General features: G+C 42.2%; 1 protein-coding gene and 1 long non-coding RNA gene across 5 annotated transcripts in view; one reads left to right on the forward strand and one right to left on the reverse strand.

Annotated features, from left to right (window-relative positions):
- Positions 1-6,896, forward strand: part of LOC132382242 (uncharacterized) — a 44,427-nt gene extending 37,531 nt beyond the window's left edge. The window contains exons 3-4 of one of the 3 annotated variants that reach the window (XR_009508249.1): positions 4,117-4,214; positions 6,842-6,896. This is a non-coding gene — a long non-coding RNA (uncharacterized LOC132382242). Of the gene's footprint in view, positions 1-4,116; positions 6,782-6,841 lie in introns of those variants that run through there. The other 2 variants (XR_009508248.1, XR_009508247.1) reach the window with 2 other exon arrangements.
- The window catches only part of pik3cd (phosphatidylinositol-4,5-bisphosphate 3-kinase, catalytic subunit delta), a 248,283-nt gene extending 236,978 nt beyond the window's left edge, over positions 1-11,305 (reverse strand). For both annotated transcript variants that reach the window (XM_059952278.1, XM_059952276.1), the window contains exon 1: positions 10,857-11,305. The gene's annotated coding sequence lies outside the window, so the exon portion shown is untranslated. The remainder of the gene's footprint in view (positions 1-10,856) is intronic.
- Positions 11,306-20,571: the final 9,266 nt, after the last annotated feature.

Consider the following 20,571-nt stretch of genomic DNA (forward strand, 5'->3'; position numbering starts at 1 on the left):
CGAATGGATAGGCAGAGTTTTTTTCCCCAGGGTGGAAATGGCAAATACGAGGGGGACATAATTTTAAGGTAACTGTTGGAAAGTATAGACGGAATGTTGGCGATAAGTTCTTTACACAGAGAGGGATAGGTGTGTGGAACAGGTGTAGGTGGTAGAAGTAGGTACATTAAGGGCATTTAAGAAACTCTTAGATAGGCACATGGATGATAGAAAATGGAAGGTTATGTGCAAGGGAAGGGTTTGATTAATCTTAGAGTAGCATCGGTACAACATCATGGGCTGAAAGGACCAGTCAATACTGTACAACATTCTTTGTTCCTTGTACCCTGATTGATAAAGCGTTAATACTGGGAATGTTCATAAAGTCAGGCAGCATCAGTGAAGGAAGTTCTAGAATTAATATTTCAATTAACAACTCTTCATCAGCATCATTTTACCTAAACTGAAGGATTTGTTAGGGCATTACAGAGAGCAGTTAATAAAATACCACATCATTGAGGACCTACAATCAATTGGCCAAGCAACTTAACCAAAGTTCAAAGTAAATTTATTATCAAAGTACATATATGAGACCATATACAGCCCTGAGATTCATCTTCTTGCGGGCATACTCAATAGATCCATAATAGAACAATAACCGCAATAGAATCAATGAAAGACCGCACCAATTTTGACATCCAACTAGTGAGCAAAAGGCAATGAACCGGACAAATTCAAAGAGAAAAGAAATAATAATAATAAATAAGCAATAAATATCAAGAAAATGAGATGAAGAGTCCTTGAAACTGAGTCCATAGGTTGTGGGAACATTTCAGTGATGGGGCGCTTGAAGTTGAGTGAAATTATCCCCTTTAGTTCAAGAACCTGATAGTAAAGGGGTGAGAACTGTTCCTGAACCTGTTAGTGGGAGTCCTAAGGTTCCTGCACCTTCTTCCTGATGGCAGCCACGAGAAGAGAGCATGCCCTGGGTGGTGGGGTCCCTGATAACATACTATAATCACTATATTACTATTTCTGTTGTTATTCTTAGATAGATGTATGACTAATAGAAAAATGGAGGACTATGAAAATAGAGAGAGTACAGAGATTTACTAGAATGTTACCTGGGTTTCAGCACCTAAGTTACAGAGAAAGGTTGAACAAGTTAGGTCTTTATTCTTTGGAGCGTAGAAAGTTGAGGGGGGACTTGATAGAGGTATTTAAAATTATGAGGGGGATAGATAGAGTTGACGTGGATAGGCTTTTTCCATTGAGAGAAGGGCAGTTTCAAACAAGAGGACATGAGTTGAGAGTTAAGGGGCAAAACTTTGGGGGTAACACAAGGGGGAACTTCTTTCCTCAGAGAGTAATAGCTGTGTAGAACGAGCTTCCAGTAGAAGTGGTAGAGGCAGGTTCGATATTGCCATTTAAAAAAAATTGGATAGGTATATGGACAGGAAAGGAATGGAGGGTTATGGGCTGAGTGCAGGTTGGTGGGACTAGGTGAGAGTGAGCGTTCAGCACAGACTAGAAGGGCCGAGATGGCCTGTTTCCATGCTGTAATTGTTATATGGTTATATATGGAAAGCACCAGGGAAACATTCTGTAATGATCAATAAATCAATTGTTTGGCATGGACTAGAAGGGACAAGGTGGCCTGTTTCCATGCTGTAATTGTTGTATGGTTATGTGGTTATGTGTAGGGGAAGAGTTATATTGATTTTAGTGTGGTTTAAAAAGGATAGCACAACTTTGTGGATCAAAGGGCTTGTACTATTTCATGTTCTATGTACAGATCAGAATTGAGTGATCACCATAAATCCAACCTCGTGAAGACACAATTGAGTGACCCACTACAGAAATCTGGTCCTATGTTGTCTTTGTTTGCAGAAGAAGTTGAACTGCATTATATTTTAACAAATAAGTTTTCCCAGTGGATGTGATTTCATTGGAACTGCTTCTGTATCTTAGAAAAGCAGCATAGGCTTTTTTAAAAATTCATTTACAGAATGATAACATCTTCAGCTAGACCTTCATTCATTGGCTCTTCCCAATTTCTTTTCAATTATTCAAAGGCAACAACAAGTAGATGAGAATGCATTGTGTCTGGACTCTTGTGACAACTTCTTTCCCTAAAAGATATTAATGGACCATCCGAGCTTTTCGGGTAATATGGCAGCTTTCCAGATCATTATACATACGTTCCTAGAAATTCACCCTGGGTTCTTGGCACTAGATGCATCTTAAAATTACTTTTTCATGTTGTGCTCTGTTTCCCGTCAAGCATCCCTTCATTGGAGGCCCAGGTTCAGTCCTGACCTTGAGTGCAGTCTGTGTGGAGTTTGCTCGCTCTCCCCAGGAGAGCTCCTCCAGTTACCCTGGTTTCCATGCACAACCCAAAAACGTGTGGGTTCATGGGTTAACTGGCTGTAGTAAATTACCCCTAGTATGTAGGAGAATGGAATCTGGGGAAGCTGATGAGAATGGGGGATGTGGGAATAAAAATGGAATTAATTTCAGGTTAGTGGTTGACGGTTGCTATGGAGATCAGTCGGCCAAATGTCCATTTCCATGCTTTGTCTCTGACTCCAAACATCATTTCAATTACTTTAGCACACATTTAGCACTGCTGACTGTGGCTGAATTTCCAAGCAACTAACTTTGCATTCCAGATATGTTAGATTAACTGATTTTTAAACTTTCCTATCTCTCCTGGTAGGATTTGATCACTATTTTGGACCATCGATTACTGATTAGTAACTGAACCACAATGCAATTCAATGAGCAAAAACAACTTTTGTCCAAATTAGGAAATCAGCTAGAACTTATCAAACTTCAGTGTTCAAAGTAGCTTTATTATTAGAGTACATGTATATCATTCACTACCCAGAAATTCATTTTCTTGAATTCATTCACAGAACAAAGAAAAACAACAGAATCAATGAAAAACTACATACAAAGACTGGCAAACAAACAATGTGCAAAAGGCGACAAACTGTGCAAATACAGAAATAATAGTAAATAAATAATGCAGAGAACATGAGTTGTAAACACCTTGAAAGTGAGTCCATTGGTCCAGAACTCCAAAGCAATATGGCTATTGGAAAGAACGCTGCCGACCATGTTATACCATGGGCTCTACGTCGCTTTATATTAAACCGCAGCATAGCTTCAGAATTCCTCTCTTCCCTTCCAACTAAAATAAAGAAAGAGATGGCCAAAAAGAGTGTGAGATGTACTTTCATCCCATGTTTAAATAAATCTCATGTCCTGGGGAATGAAAGGAAGTCTCAGGGACATAGACAAACCAAGGGTGCAAGGAGAATAAATCCACCCATGTTGTTGAAGCTACATCTAATGCCCAGGTAAGGACACGTCCATGCTGCTCCAACATATTGACGCAATTATAAAGACAGCATGCCAGCGGCAATATTTAATTTGGAGTTAGAGGAGATTTCGTATGTCACCAAAGATTCTAGCAAGTATCTACAGAGGTGCCACGGACAGCATTCTGGCTGGTCCGGTACGGAGGGGCCATTGCATGGGAGTGGAAAAAGTTGCAGCCTGCTCCATCAAGGGTACTAGTCTCCTCACCATCATGGACACCTTCAATAGGCAAAGCCTCAAAAAGGTGACATCCACTATTAAAGATTCTCTCCACCCAGGCCACGTCCTTCACTCATTGCTACCATCAAGGAGGAGGTACAGGAGCCTGAAGATACACACTCAATGCTTCAGGAACAGATTCTTCCCCTCTGCCATCCAATGGGCAATGAACTGCTGAATACTACCCCAGTACTTATTTTGCTCTCTTCTTTAAATACTGTGGATTCCAGTTAATTGGGCCAGTGGTTAATTGGGACAGCCACTTAATTGAGACAACGCTCAAAGAATAAAAGCTAATCAATAAAAAAAAGCCAGTGTTTCCTTTGTTTATTTAGAACACTGTGCTGCTCAATTAGAACTTGAGATTGTTGTTGAAGTTTCTGACAACTGTCAGTTGTGAGCACTTGTGTGGCTGGTAAACACTTACAGTGTTACTTACAGTGAACTGATTTTAAATAGTGTCAGTTGTGTGTTTATATTCAAAACAGTGATTTTTGGTGGAACTGTTCAGAACTGTTCTGTTCACTGCAGTTTCAAGCATTCAAGTCTGGAGACATCAGAAATGGCTGGGAGCGAAAATGAAATGACTTCACTACTTCAACAAGTTAGGAACTATGAAGAATTTGAAGGTATTGGTGATCATCTTGAATGTTACAATGAAAACAAAGATTTGGAGCAAATCTTCAATGTTGAAAACATTGTATGAAGTTAGCCCATTATCTGTATTAGATGTCTGCACTGATTTTGTTCATTTAGTCAAACAATAGAACGTGGCAGCATAAACTGGAAGAATTCCTCCACCAGCTAGAGTTTTATAGTACTGTACTAATAGTATGGTTACTGTTCTAATTTGTTCTGTATTTCATTTAAATAATTTATTACTCCATTGACTAGGGGTTTGTCATTTTTATACATTTTTAACTACTTCCATAAAACTTTGGCTTAATTGGGGAAATGTGTACTAGTCCCAATGGAATCCATTAAATTTCTTATTGTAAATTATAATATTTTTATGCATTACACTGTAATGCTGCAGCAAAAGAACACATTTCATGACATATGTCAGTGATAATAAACCCGACTCTGATATTTATCCCGTGTACATCCTGTGAAGTCTGGCTTACTACTGAAAGCAACTGTGTTTGAGAAAACAAAACCCCAGCCCGGACGTTCAGGCACTGTGAATTATAAAAAACCTGGGGAATGGTCAGAGCGAGAATGGAAAGCTCTGCCAACAGAGTGAAAAGCACCCTGCAGTTTATAATAGGATAAAGCTTGACTTATTTTCTAATTTCCAGCCTTTTTGCATAAACAGGACACACAAATAAGAAACAGAGAGCCCAATTTACTGTCCTTTTAAGGAAAATCTTTCTAACTCATCCCTTAATAACCAACAGAATATGTTGAGTCACTGTTTCCTGGATGTATTTGTATTTGGCAGGAGAGCCTCATGCTTGGGTAGTGTGTGTGTGCTTTTAAAGTACCTCTCTGAATGGATTTTATCTTCCAGAGGACTGTGCATTATTCATCAACTACCCAGACATTTAAAAACATTCATTTGGATAATGGGATCTTTAAGGATGCAAGTAAGGTTTGTTAAAGTACTACAGCACTGCACTTCTAAAATAAAAGCACGCAGACATGGTCAAGAGGTTTGGTTGTTGTTCAGACCAAACATCAGAACGGGAAAGAAATGTGACTTAAGTGACTTTGACCGTGGAATGACTGCTGGTGCCAGATGGGGTGGCTTGAGTATTTCAGAAACTGCTGATCTCCTGGGATTGATTGATTTATACACATAACAGTCTCCAGAGTTTACAGAGAATGCTGCGAGAAACAAAGGCATCCAGTGAGCGGCAGTTCTGTGGGTGAACACACCGTGTCAATGAGAGAGAATGACCAGATTGGTTCAGGCTGACAGGAAGGCGATAGTAACTCAGATAACCACACAGTACAACAGTGGTGTGCCGAAGAGCATCTCTGAATGCACAACACGTCAAACCTCGAAGTGGACGGGCTACAGCAGCAGAAGACCAGAAACATACACTCAGTGGCCACTTCATTAGGTACAGGAGGTACTGTACCAAAAATGGCCACTGAATATAGTTAAAGTTTTGCTGGAACAATTTTTTCCTTTTAATATAACAAAACAAACAAAAATGAGGCATTTCTGGAAAAAAATAAATGATTCAACATGCAAAGCTAACTCAATTCTTCCTTTTTTGCTTCATATTGCAAGAGATAGTCAGATAGATCGTTCCACAAACATCATAATTTAGTCAGCAACATACATTCAATATGAATCCTTTACAGTTGCCAGTAATTCTCAATACAATGTGCTACCTTGAACAAACACAACTTCAGAAATAGTCAAAATCTTTTTTACAGCAACAAGTACGTGCAACCAAATTTTTTTAATCCATATAATATTTATAACTCATTAGAAACTCTGATTTGACACACATGACCTTCGTAAATCAAAGTATTGAGTACAGGAGTTAGGATGTTATGTCGAAGTTGTATGATGGTGAGGCCTAATTTGGAGTATTGGTCACCTACCTACAGTAAAGATGTAAATAAGGTAGAAAGAATACAGGGAAAATGTACAAGAATATTGCCAGGTCTGAAGAACTTGAGTTATAAGGAAGGATTGAATAGGTTAGGATGGTATTCCTTAGAAGATTGACGATTGGGAGGCGATTTGATAGAGGTATACAAAATCATGAGAGGTACAGATAGGGTAAATGCAAGCAGGCTTTTTCCAACTGAGGTTGGGTGAGACTAGAACTAGGGGTCATGGGTTAAGGGTGCAGGTGAAAAGTTTAATGGGAAGGGGAAACATCTTCACTCAGAGGGTGGTGAGAGTGTGGAATGAGTTGTCAGAACAAGTGACGTGTGTGAGCTTGATTTCAACATTTAAGAGAAGTTTCGATAAGTACGTGGATGACAGAGGTATGGAGGGCTATGGTCCCAGTGCAGGTTGATGTGAGTAGGCAATTTAAATGGCTTGGCACGGACTGCTTCTGTGCTGTACTTTTCTATGACTATATTTAAATAATATATTTATATATGAAAACCTGATTTAGTCTAAATTCAGCCCTCAAATAGACCAGAAATATATATATTATTCAAGTCAGATTACCCTTTAGCATCCACTTCATCAGCCAAACTCTGCTTTACTTTGATGAGGATTGAAATGTAGTGACTTGATTCCAGAAAAATAATGCACAATTTTAATATTTCCCTCTCTCCCAAGTAGGCTAAACCTTGGAATGGAACTTCATGTGAAAAGTTTCAAATATCTATTACCGGAAATTATAAACAACTTGTGTTACGTTTAAGGTGAGTGTTATACATTTAAATTCGATACCAGAGCATTATTTGTCATGTGCGCTTCGGAACATACAGTACGTTGCTTGTGTCAAATCAAATCAGTGAGGATCGTGCTGGGCAGCCCGCAAGTATTGTCACTACTCGCTAACCCTAACCGTAAGTCTTTGGAAACCAGAGCACCCAGTCACGGGGAGAGTGTACAAATTCCTTACAGACAGTGGCAGGAACCAAACCCCAATCTTACACTACAGCGCAGTGAAGTGATCCCCATAAAATCACTTCTCTTTTCACCAGCCTACTCCTTTTCCCCTTTGAGTAAGATATCCACGTAATCCTGCTCCTGATTCTTGACAATACGTGGCAGTGATTTGTGTACTGATTAAAAGGATCACTCTGTCATTACCCACAGCTTACACTGTAATTCCAGCCGGAATCAGTAAGTACACACATTGGGACACTGGCTAATAGCTGAACGCAATCAAACAGATGTTAGCTAGTCTCTGAAATTTCCACGAACCCAGGAACACCACCTCGCTACATTGCTCTCTTTTTCAAAGGTCAAAGTTCAATGTAATTTATTATCAAAATACATACATGTTATTAGAAGCAACCCTGAGAGTCATTTTCTTGTGGGCATACACAATAAAGCCATAATAGAATAATAACTATAATAGAATCAATGAAAGACCGCACCAACTTGGGCATCCAACCAGTGTGCAAAAGACAACAAACTGTACAAATACAAAAATAAATAAATAATAATAATGAATAAATATCAAGAACATGAGATGAAGAGTCCTTGAAAGTGAGTCCTTAGGTGAAGGGAACTTTTCAATGATGGACAAGTGAAGTTGAGTGAAGTTATCCCCTTTGGCTCAAGATCCTGATGGTTGAGGGGGTAGTAACTGTTCCTGATCCTGGTGGTGTGAGTCCTGAGGTTCCTGTACCTGCTTCCTGATGGCAGCAGTGAGAAGAGGGTATGACCTGGGTGGTGGGGGTCCCTGATGATAGGTGCCGCTTTCCTGGTGACAACACTCCATGTAGATGTGCCCAGTGCTGGGGAGGGCTTTCAGCTGTGCTGGTCTGGGCCATATCCACAACATCTTGTAGGATTTTCCATTCAAGGGAATTAGTTTCTCCATACCAGGCTGTGATGCAGCCGTCAACCACACATCTATAGAAGTTATCACCCTCAATCCTGAAAACACTGAGCTGCACAAGAAATACTGAACAAACAGCAAAGTATTTGATTTCTGTACCTTTGATCTCCACCCACCTTGCAACGGAAGCCAACATTCCATTTGCCTTCCCTTACTATTTGCTCACACTTTGCTTTCTGTTTTGTGTGCAAGAAACCCAGATTACCCTGCACTGCGACATTCTGTCATCACTTTCCAGTCAAGCTGGATTTGAGAACATGTCTTTTTGAGGGTAGGTGGAGCGAGGTATTCTCTGTGGAGCGGAGGAGGAGAGGCAACTTGACAGATGCGGACAGGATGACAAGAGCCACTGATCAAGTGGACAGCCAGAGATTCTCCCCCAGATCAAAAATGGTTTACAGGAGAAGACACAAAATGATTGGAGGATAGTATTCAGGAGGTGGGATGTCAGAGGTAACTTTTGGACACAGAGAATGGTGAGCACGTGGAACTTGCTGCTTGGGGTAGCGGTAGAAGTAGATACATTAGGGCAGGGTGTCCCAACCTTCTTTATGCCACAGACCTCTACCGCTAACCAAGGGATCAGTGGGAACCCCTACATTAGGGACATTTAAGAGACTCTTAGATAGTCACATTGATGAGAGAAAAAAATGGAGGGCTATGTAGGAGGGAAAGGTCAGATTGATCTTGGAGTAGCTTAAATGGTTGGCAAAACATACAACGTACAACATACTCCGCAATATTGTTTTGTTTTTAAACAAAATTTTACACTTTGAATGGCAACCTCATGATTCGCCACATTATATCCCATTTGACAAACTGTTACCCATTCTCGTAACCCAGGATATCCAGGCAGTAGACCCTCTGCTCGGTGACCCATCCACCTTTGACCCCAGCAGTAAAGTTGACTGCAATACCCCAGGTCAGGGATCAAACATAGGGAACAATCCCAGAATGAGAGAAATGGAAGCTTATTAAAGCAATAAATATCTTACAAGCATAAGTTTATCTTTTTCCTTGAAAGCAAGTTGTATCACTGGACATAGAGATTAAAATTAAAGCACAAGATATTATTTTGTGTTTCATTCCCATACTGCAATCCGAAGACTCACATAGTGAAGACCTTGTAACTCACTTTAATTAAAATAAAGCACATAGTGAAAAACCGAGGTAATTCTCAACTTCCACACAGTATCAAAGGAATGATTGAATAGGTTAGGACTTTATTCCCTGGAGTGTAGGAGAATAAGGGGAGGTTTGATAAAGGTATACAAAATGATGAGAGGTATAGAGGTAGTAAATGCAAGCCAGCTTTTTTCCACTGAGGTTGGGTGGGACTACAACTAGAGGTCATGGGTTAAGGGTGAAAGGTGTAAAGATTAATGGGAACATGAGCAGAAACTTCTTCACTCAGAGAGTCGTGAGAGTGTGGAATGAGATGCCAGCGCAAATGGTGCGTGCAAGTTCAATTTCAATATTTTAGAGAAGTTCGGATAGTTACATCGATGACAGGGATATGGAGGACTATGGTCCCAGTGCAGGTACATGGGTTTAGGCAGTTTAAAAGGTTCAGCAAGGACTAGAAGGGCAGAAGGGCCTGTTACTGCGCTGTACTGTTTCTATGACTAACATCTAAGGAAGAAATTAAACTGCAGAGGGAAGAAACACCAAAACTAAATGTAATAAGGTCTACAATATGAATTTTAATATAAGTGTTGAAAATGCAATGTCCCAGACTTACAGTCCTTTTTCCTCTGCATCTCTACCTTATCTCATTTAATCACACATTGACATTTATGGGGTCAACTACTATAAAACAATAACATAGTTCACTAGCAGACAAGATAACATCTAATATTGTACTGATGAAATCTTCTTCATGTTATTATGATAGGTCTTGTAGCTTTAGTGTTGGTTCACCTGCCTGTCTTCAGCAAAGAGTGCAAGTGACACCAGACTTCACATCAGGGACTCCGTTCTATTTAGTGGGTATGTAACTGTTCTGGGAGAGTTAATGGCTTTATTACAGGTAAAACTCAGATCAGATGACCTATTAGCTCTTAAAAAGAGGCCAAGGGGAGGTAACAAAATATTCCATGTTAGAAAAATCGTAGATAATCTGAAACAGTTATTTTTCAACCTCTTTTTAAACAAAAAAAGTGCATTTATTATACAATCAACCCACTGCAGTAATAAATAATTACATTACGAACAAAAACCATATAGTCTTGCGGCAGAATGTCAGGTGAAGAGGGCCTAGGTCACTAATGTCACCACTAAAGGCATGTAGACAAATTATCAAGTGAGCTAGCTTACGGTTTAAGATTTGACATTGGGAACAAGTTGAACGCAGGCATTCAATGTCAGGTTCAATCTCCGTCTATCTGGTACACCGAACCAAGTGATGTATCAACACACACACACAACGAGGCGTTATGTCTATTACTACAACAATATTTACTAGGTCAACACTGACAGAACCACGAATTGACTGGTAATGTCATGTCACTCCAATGTGTGGGCCAAATCCATACCGGATTCAATCAGGATTTTAAATTATCACCTACTGAAGCAAACGAAACACTAAATCACTTAGGAAAAATCAGACGCACACGCTTAAAAACTCTGAACAGATGACAAAAAAAACGCCTCACTGAGATTGGTACTGGCGGCACCCACCGTCCAGTGTCTGGTATGGAGTAAACACGGTGGTTTCCTTCAGTTACATTGTAACAACAAGAAATACGCATTGGATATTGTTAGATGGTTATACATCACCAGCATTGTGAAGAAAGGATGTGCAGCCGGCGGTCGAGGATTCAGAGCAGCTCCCCTCTCACATCGCCCACTGAACGTGACAACTGCGCCGCTCTTCCCCGTCCCGCATTCCCCATTCGCCGCCCGGAGCAGCACCACGACCCGCCGCTGCTTCGGTGAAGACAGGGCGCACACACACAGACAGACAGAGGGAGGAAAAATGGAGGCCACTGCCTTGAGAAGCGGAAGTGCCGCTCGCACGGAACGAGCGGGTCAACAGAGCGCAGTGTGGAGACACAGAGACTGGCCGCGGTGCAGACAGGACCGTCTCAGACAGAGGCACCCGCACCCAGTATCCCTCATCAATATCCCGTAGGATCACCACCGTCTCCCGGTGCGTGAAAGGATCTCCATCCCTCTCCCACCGCCCGATACCATCACCACCCCTCTCCCAATGTGTTAACACCCCACCGCAATTGTCTGTTACAATCACCTCTCCTCTCCTGGTGTCCCATAGAAATACCTCCCCTTTCCCGCTGTGTGATACAATCACCACCCCTCTCCCACTGTCTGATATAATCCCCACTCCTCTCCGGGTGTCCCGTAGAATCACCACCCCTCACACAGTGTCTGATATAATTAATACCTCTCACCGACTGTCTCATATAATCAATACCACTAACACAAAATGACTGATATGATCAATACCCTCACACAGGTGACCAATATGATCAATATCCTCATAGTGTCTGAAATAATGAATGCCCCTCACTGACCATTTAATATAATCAATACCCTCACACAACGACTGATATAATCAATACCTTCACAGTGATCGATATGATCAATAACCTTACCCACTGTCTGATTTAATCAACACCCTTACACAGTATCTGATCTAATTGATATCCCTCACCCACTGTCTGATATAATTTAATTGAATTGGCTTTATTACTTAAATCCTTCATATGCATCAGGAGTAAAATTCTTTATGTTACATCTCCATCAAAATGTGCAATTTATAGTAATTTATAATAAATAGTATGTACATTTATAATAAATGGTATAAATTGATACCCCCACCCAATGTCTGATATTTTTGATACCCCTTACCCAATGTCTGATATAATAAATACCCTCACACCCTCACAATCACACAGTGACTAATATGATCAATACTGTCACACAGTGCCCGATAAAATGTATACCCCCACCAAATGTTTGATATAATCAATACCTTCACACAGTCACAGATATGATCAATACCTTCACACAGTGACTGATAAGATCAATACTCTCACACGGTGTCTGATATAATTAATACCCCTCACCCACTGTCTAATATAATCAATACCAATGCCATCCAGTGTCTAATAGAATTAAAACTTTTGTGTTGTATCTGTGATAAACTTCACTCTCAGCCTTTAGCCCATGTTAGATGCAGCCACACTGAGTTTCCAGTCATGTTGCAGTCCCTCCCTGCCCCATCTGTTCCTTGGTCACAGGTGCCTTCAGACCTGTTTCCTTCTCCTTGAGCCCTCATGGATATTGTGGGCTTGATACTCGTTACCTCTTGGATCTACTTGTCACTCTCATCTAAACTGTCCTATTGCCTTCTGGTAAAGAAGCCAAGAACCCTTTCCTGGTGGACTTAGGGGAGGCCATGCCATGTTGGGGTCTTATCTGATTGTCCGATGTGAGAACTCTTGCGGGGTCCTGGAGACCATCGATTTCGTTTTGGGGTGCGGCTAATGGAGACTGCAGAGCGGATCAGGCGGAGAGTCTGACAGGCAGCGGTACCTGTCACCGTGCTGCTTGTGTGGACGTTTTGGCAATCTCTTATTTGAACAATTATATCATCTAGAAGGACAGGGCTGGAATTGCCATATCTTAATTGCTTTTGACTTAAAGTTACAGCATGCCCTTTGGCCCAATGAGCCATTCCATGCGAACAATTAACTCACTAACCCGTACGTCCTTGGACTTTGGGAGGAAACCAGTGCACCTGGGGGACATCCATATGGTCTTGGGGAGAACGCAGAAGCTCCTAGCAGACAGCAGTGGGAATGGAACCTGGGTCACTGGCAATGTTACGCTAACTGCTACCCTGTTGTGCCACCTATGAGATCCTGTGCTTAGCTCCCCGGCAAAGCAAGGTATTGATTATGGCAAGACCATGTTGAGGTGTTTTCTTTTCAGGAGGACTCTGCTGGAATTGAGTTTCCCTGCTTCTTCTGGTCAATGAAGTCTCTCTGGACAATACTTCTTTCTCAGACCTTGGCATAGAAGATCAGTACGTCCCACACTAGGGTATGGAAAGAAGTTTCACACTCAAAGTAAAAATTATTTTCGTCTCACCTGTAAACTCTGTGTGCAGTCTGATGACTGCCACTTGCTCTTTTCATAGAGACACAGAGTCATGGAGTACTTCACCATTAAACTGTCCTAGTCCCATCAATTTGCATCTGGTCTATTGCCCTCCATACCCCTCTCATCCATGTATTTACCCAAATTTCTCAAATGTTGAGATCAAACCCAAATCCACCACTTCCCACTGGCAGCTTGTTCCACACTCTCACCCCCCTCCGAGTGAAGAAGTTCCCTCTCATGTTCCCCTTTAACATTTCACCTTTCATCTTAACCTATGACCTCTAGTTCTAGTCCTACCTAACCTGCTTGCATTAACCCTATCTTTTCACCTCATCATCTTGTACACCTCTATCAAATCTCACCTCATTCTCTTACACTCGAGGGAATAAGGTTATAACCTATTCCACCTTTCCCTAGGACTCAGGTCCTTGAATCCCAGCAACGTCCTTCCCTGCCATGTTTCAATCTTATTGACATATTTCTTGGAGGCATCTCCAGTTATTTATTTTTTATCATGAATGAAGTCTATTTTTGGAATAAAAAAATCTCTCCAGTGCTTTGAGTGGCTGCTGTCTCAGAGGGATTCAGGAGAGCAAAGGGCCGAGCTCTATGCCAGGCTTGAGGTCTTGAGCTTCCATAGGTAAATGACCAGAACTGTACTCAATACTCCAAATTAAGCCTCACCAATGTCTAATGCAACTTCAACATAACATCCCAACTCCTGCATTCAATACATTGATTTATGAAGGGATTTAGAGTCAACCAGAGGGTTATGAGGTGTCCACGTATTCCCAATGGAGGATGGTGTGGTCAATGAGAGGATCGAGCTTCCAGTACAAGTGGTAGAGGCGGGTTCGGTATTGTCATTTAAAGTAAAATTGGATAGGTATATGGACAGAATAGGAATGGGCTGAGTGCAGGTCGGTGGGACTAGGTGAGAGTAAGTGTTCGGCATGGACTAGAAGGGCCGAGATGGCCTGTTTCCGTGCTGTAATTGTTGTATGACAGCCTCAATCTTCAAGGTGCCACTCTGAGTTTCCCTTCCGAAAGAAGATAGTACAGCCTCCTTGTTCTTTTAGTTAACCATCACATCGCACTCAGGACAGAGTAACAAAGCTTAAATGAGCCTCAGAGTGGTATATGGTGCCGTGTACGTACTGTGATAATAAGTTTACTGTGACCTTTGAAAGGGCCTGAGTTTCCAAATGATGAAAGCAGAGCAAAGTTCAGACATGGGGCTACAGTGAGGTTCCAGACAGCCCAGGTCCTGTGGACACACACAAATACCTCTCCTCACTTCCACTTCCTCGCTTCCACTATTACATTTTTGGCTTCTGGGAGTCTTGTCTTTGCTCGATGTTTGTCCAGCTATGCTGATGTGACAGCCAAAAAAGCTCACCAACACGTCCACTTCCTCAGGTGGTAAAGAAATTTGGCATGTCCCCATCCTCTCTCACTGTTCTGTCTGAATGCTTGGTCTGGCGACTGCTCTGCACATGACGGCAAGAAACCGCAGACGGTTGTGGACACAGATGGGCTAGACCAGGGGACAACTTGAGGGACCGGGGACACTGGTGAGCAGCTGTCAGCAGTCTATGCCCCAGTAGGGATAAGAAGTAGAAGAATTGAAAGAAATACTAAAAATACTCAGTGTCTCCTTATGAAGTTACATCAAATACAATTGTTTCTGTTCAGTTCATCATTATTATTTTTCAATTGTTATTCATCATAATTTTTATCCAGCTGGAAGAGGTAAATGCAAGCCTCAATCTGTCACCAGCTTACCGCCATTTGGTGCTGGTCAGAACTGAGGAATTTGAATTCAAGGAAACACCAGTGGAATTTTCCTTTTTTGTGCATTTTTCCATGTTAAAATGATTTTTTTTAATTAGTTGTTTGCTCACGTCCATGTAAGGACATAAAATTATTTAATAATTTTTACAAAGAGCCTGGAAGAGGTGTAGCAGAAAGCACCGAGGATGAAGAGATGGGGAGAGGGATTAACTTCATGCCAGTTTTTGGCTGGTATCAATCAAAGTGAAAGTCCAAGTTGTGTTTATTTTCATTTCCACAAGTACATGGCTGTAGTTTCAACTTATACGCAGCAGCATCACAGGCATGTAGCTTCAGATAACTAGCATTCATACAGTAAGCAAAAATTGCACACAATTTTTGCAAGAAAGAACACAATTAGAACAAAAAAAGTCTATTTTGGTTTCTAATTTCTCCTCCCTTCCCGTTCTCTCCCTATTTCCATTCTCTATTCTGGTTCCCTTCTTATCCCTCCCTTCTCCTCACCTGCCGATCACCTCCCACTGATTCCCTCCTCCTTTCCTTTTTCCCCATGATCCACTCTCCTCTCCTATCAGATTCCTTCTTCTTCAGCCTTTTACCTTTCTCCACCTATCATATTCCAGCTTTTAAATTCACCCTTTTCCCACCCCGCCCACCAACCTTTGACCCCCACCTGGCTTGACCTATCACCTGCCAGCTTGCACCCCTTCCCAACCCCAACTTCTTACTCTGGTTTCTTCACTCTTCCTTTACAATCCTGATGGAGGGTCTCAGCTTGAAACGTCCACTCCACAGATGCTGCCTGACCTGCTGAGTTCCTCCAGCACTTTGTGCATGTGTGTGTGTTGTTCTCTATTTTAGTGATCAAAGTGGCCACGGTGTTCTTATACAGAGGCAGCGCTTAGGCTGTGCTGACTGCTTCGAGAACCAGGTGGATGAAGGGAAGTAGCTGTTCTTGAATCTGGTGGTGTGTCCTACCCGATGGTAAATGCCAAATGAAAATTAGGGGACAAATGTGTAAATTTCAGAGCTTCATGTTTTTATAGTTCTATTTACTCAAAGTTTGAAATAGACCCTAAGACTTAGGAGCAGAATTAGGCCATTCAGCCCATCAACACTGCTCCACCATTCCATCATGGCTGATCCCTCCCAAACCCATTCTCTTGCCTTCTTCCTGTAACCTTTGACACCCTGACTAATCAAGAGCCTGTCAACTTCTGCTTTAAATATACCCAATGACTTGGCCTCCACAGCCGTCCGTGCCAAATAATTCCACTGATTCAGCACGAGCTGTTTGCCTCAAAAAGCCTGCAGTTGCACAGCTCCCTTTCATGACCTCTGGGTGAAACGGTCACTTCGGGCAGTGATTCCTATTAACGACTCAGAAGCATTGTAAACAATTTAGTACCCACGTAAGTTCTGCTTTTCTAAGTTCCACAAACAGGATTGTGATAATGAGCATGTAGTTGAAAGGGTAAGTAATGACGGGGAAGAGGCAAGCAGAACTTCCTCCAACTCGTCCAATGATCTTCTATTGGAGTGAGAGGGGAGGACCTTCATCTTAATTTATAGACTCGAATGGAATATCATTTACTGAGAAGCACAGTGACACTACCCACCCTGCAAACTGCCTTTCCCTTCTGGAAAGCGCTACAGGGCTACCAAAACAAAAGCTTCACACCATCTCAGAAGTTTCTTCCCCCAGGCGGTTACTGTTCTACTTACCCCCTTCCCCAGCACTACCCTGTCACTGCACATTTTAAACCACTCCTTACAATGGAGGCCCACTTTGGAGTACTGTGTGCCATCTTGGTCACCTACCTACAGGAAAGATGTAAATAATGTTGAAAGAGTGCAGAGAAAATTTATAAGGATGTCACTGGGTCCGGAGGACCTGAGTTACAAGGAAAGATTGAATAGGTTAGGACTTTATTCCTTAGAATGTAAAAGAGTGAGGGGACATTTGATAGAGGTGTACAAAATGATGAGGGGTATAGATAGGGTAAATGCAAGCAGGCTTTTTCCACTGAGGTTAGGTGGGACTGCAACCTGAAGTCCAGGGTTAGGGGTGAAAGGTGAAAAGTTTAAGGGGAACACGAGGGAAAACTTCACTCGGAGAGTCATAAGAGTGTGGAACGGGCTGCCAGCTCAAGTGGTGCATGCAGGCTCGGCTTCAACATTTAAGCCAAGTTTGGATAGGTGCATGGATAGTAGTAGTATGGGGGGTTATGGTCCTGGTGCAGGTTGATGGGAGTAGGCAGTTTAAATGGTTCCAGCATGGACTAGATGGGCTGAACAGCCTGTTTCTGGGCTGTATTTCTCTATGGCTCTATTACTGTTTATATTGTAAATACATGCTAGTGAAGAAGGAAAACTCTGATCTCAAACCTCCGCTGCCTTGTGGCTAAACTCACTCATGGGGACGGCTTCTGGAGCAAACCCTGAGGAAAAACCCAGAGCTGGAGTCCCTCAGGCAGTCCTACGTTGACTTCAGTGCTGACTGGCCACTCTTGTGACGCTGTATCAAATTGTATCAGCCTCTACCATTTCTTTGGGTTCATCAGATACGTGGAGACAGGGAGCTTGCTCCGCATATCGTATCGCGCAGGCTTGTGTATCTCGGGCACAATATCCATGGATGACTCTGAACGACAGAGGCTCTCACCTCACATGCTAGTGTTTTTGTATTTATGCATATTTTATTCCATATTCACAACTTAACTTCTAACTTTAATTTTATTTATTACTCATAATTGTTGAATGTTGCAGTTTTATTGGTTCCCCGGCCAGAGCACCACAGCAAATTCCTATTACGTATAAGTGTATGTGGCAAATAAAGCTGATCCTTCATCTTTGATCCTGGATCTTTAACTGGAATATTTTAGCTCACTGGGGGTTGAACGTGGGTGTCCTCATTTAATCTTCCAGCTCTCACTGTCCAGGATACTCAGTTCTCTTCTGGAACCTCAACATGGAATTTGTTTGCAATTTCCTGCAATGGGACTTGAACCCATGACCTTCAGATGTCAGGCAGAAATGTTACTCTCTGTCTGAGCCATGGCTAACCCACTGTTTATTTTCTGTTAGAACATAGATTACAGAACAATTCAGCACAGTACAGGCCCTTCAGCCCACAATGTTATGCTGACCCTTTAACCTACTCCAAGATCTCCCCTGTGCTTTCTTCCCAATGCCTTTTGCACTATGGGAGAAGAACTCTGACTGTCCACCTAATCTATGCCTCTTATCATGTACACCTCTATGAAGTCACCTCTTCTCCTCCGTTGTTCCAAAAAGAAAAGCCCAAGCTTGCTTAACTTTCCTCATAATACGTGCTCCCTAATCCATGCAGCATCTTGCTAAAGCTTCTCTGAAAAACTGAACATAAATATAGTATAATCAGAGGTTAAAGAGCTGCAACATTACCTCATGCCTCTTAAACTCAATTCTCCTACAAATGAGGGCCAATACACCATACGGCTTCTTAACAACCCTATCAACTTGCGTGGTACAATCTATCAACCTTATGGACAACCCTATCAACCTGTATGGTTAATTCTATCAACTTGCATGGTGCAACATATCTACTTGTGTGGTACAGCCTATCAACTCGCATGGACAACCCTATTAATCTGCATGGGACAACCCTGTTAACCTGTATGGATAACCCTGTCAACCTGTATGGACAACCCTGTCAACCTGTATGGACAACCCTATTAACCTGTATGGACAACCCTGTCAACCTGTATGGACAACCCTGTCAACCTGTATGGACAACCCTATTAACCTGTATGGACAACCCTATTAACCTGTATGGACAACCCTATTAATCTGCATGGGACAACCCTGTCAACCTGTATGGACAACCTGTATGGACAACCCTATTAACCTGTATGGACAACAACCCTGTCAACCTGTATGGACAACCCTATTAACCTGTATGGACAACCCTATTAATCTGCATGGGACAACCCTGTCAACCTGTATGGACAACCTGTATGGACAACCCTGTCAACCTGTATGGACAACCCTATTAACCTGTATGGATAACCCTATTAACCTGTATGGACAACCCTATTAACCTGTATGGATAACCCTGTCAACTTGTATGGACAACCTGTATGGACAACCCTATTAACCTGTATGGATAACCCTTTTAACCTGTATGGATAACCCTGTCAACCTGTATGGACAACCCTATTAACCTGTATGGACAACCCTATTAACCTGTATGGATAACCCTGTCAACCTGTATGGACAACCTGTATGGACAACCCTGTCAACCTGTATGGACAACCCTGTCAACCTGTATGGACAACCTGTATGGACAACCCTATTAACCTGTATGGATAACCCTGTCAACCTGTATGGACAACCTGTATGGACAACCCTGTCAACCTGTATGGACAACCTGTATGGACAACCCTATTAACCTGTATGGATAACCCTGTCAACCTGTATGGACAACCCTGTCAACCTGTATGGATAACCCTGTCAACCTGTATGGACAACCCTGTCAACCTGTATGGATAACCCTATTAACCTGTATGGATAACCCTGTCAACCTGTATGGACAACCTGTATGGACAACCCTATTAACCTGTATGGACAACCCTGTCAACCTGTATGGACAACCCTATTAACCTGTATGGATAACCCTATTAACCTGTATGGACAACCCTATTAATCTGCATGGGACAACCCTGTCAACCTGTATGGACAACCTGTATGGACAACCCTATTAACCTGTATGGACAACCCTGTCAACCTGTATGGATAACCCTGTCAACCTGTATGGACAACCTGTATGGACAACCCTATTAACCTGTATGGACAACCCTGTCAACCTGTATGGACAACCTATCAATCTGCGTGGGACTTGAACCTGCGACCTTCAGACTTCAGGTAAGAAAGCTACCCACTGAACCACAGTTAGCACCACTGACTACTCTCTGATACCTACACCTTGATTTTGGAATCTCTACCTGGAACATTTTGGGAGTGGGGGTTATTTGTTACCAGTACAGCTACCCCCCCCCCCAGCTTACGAACGGCTGATTAATGTACAGTATGCACAATCGACCATCTGGGAGAGTGCCGGGCTGGATTCACTCGCTGACGCAGGTCTGCAATCACCCTCTGCTGGGTTATGTCTGCACTTCCAGCTCACTGCTATTTGTGTTAGATGCCTCTAACGTATCTGGGGAGGACATTGTGCAAGCATAATTTTCAGGTGATTGGAGGAGAGTCTAGAGTGGATGTCAGAAGTAAGATTTTTACATCAGACTGGGTGGAACGCACAGCCAGGGGTGGTGGTAGAGGCAGATACATTAGGGGCATTTAAGAGACTCTTAGATAGGCAAATGGATGAGAGAAAAATTGAGGACTACGTGGGAGGGAAGGGTTAGATTGATCTTCCAGTAGGGTAACGCTATTACAACACCAGTGACCAAGTTTCAATCCCCACTGCTGTCTTCAAGAGTTTGTACATTCTCCCAGTGACCATGTGGGTTTTCTTTGGTATTCCAAAAACATGCAGATTAGTCACAAATAATCTGACATCAGTGGTGGG

This window comes from Hypanus sabinus, chromosome 27, assembly GCF_030144855.1.
Source record: "Hypanus sabinus isolate sHypSab1 chromosome 27, sHypSab1.hap1, whole genome shotgun sequence".
Classification (NCBI taxonomy): Eukaryota; Metazoa; Chordata; class Chondrichthyes; order Myliobatiformes; family Dasyatidae; genus Hypanus; species Hypanus sabinus.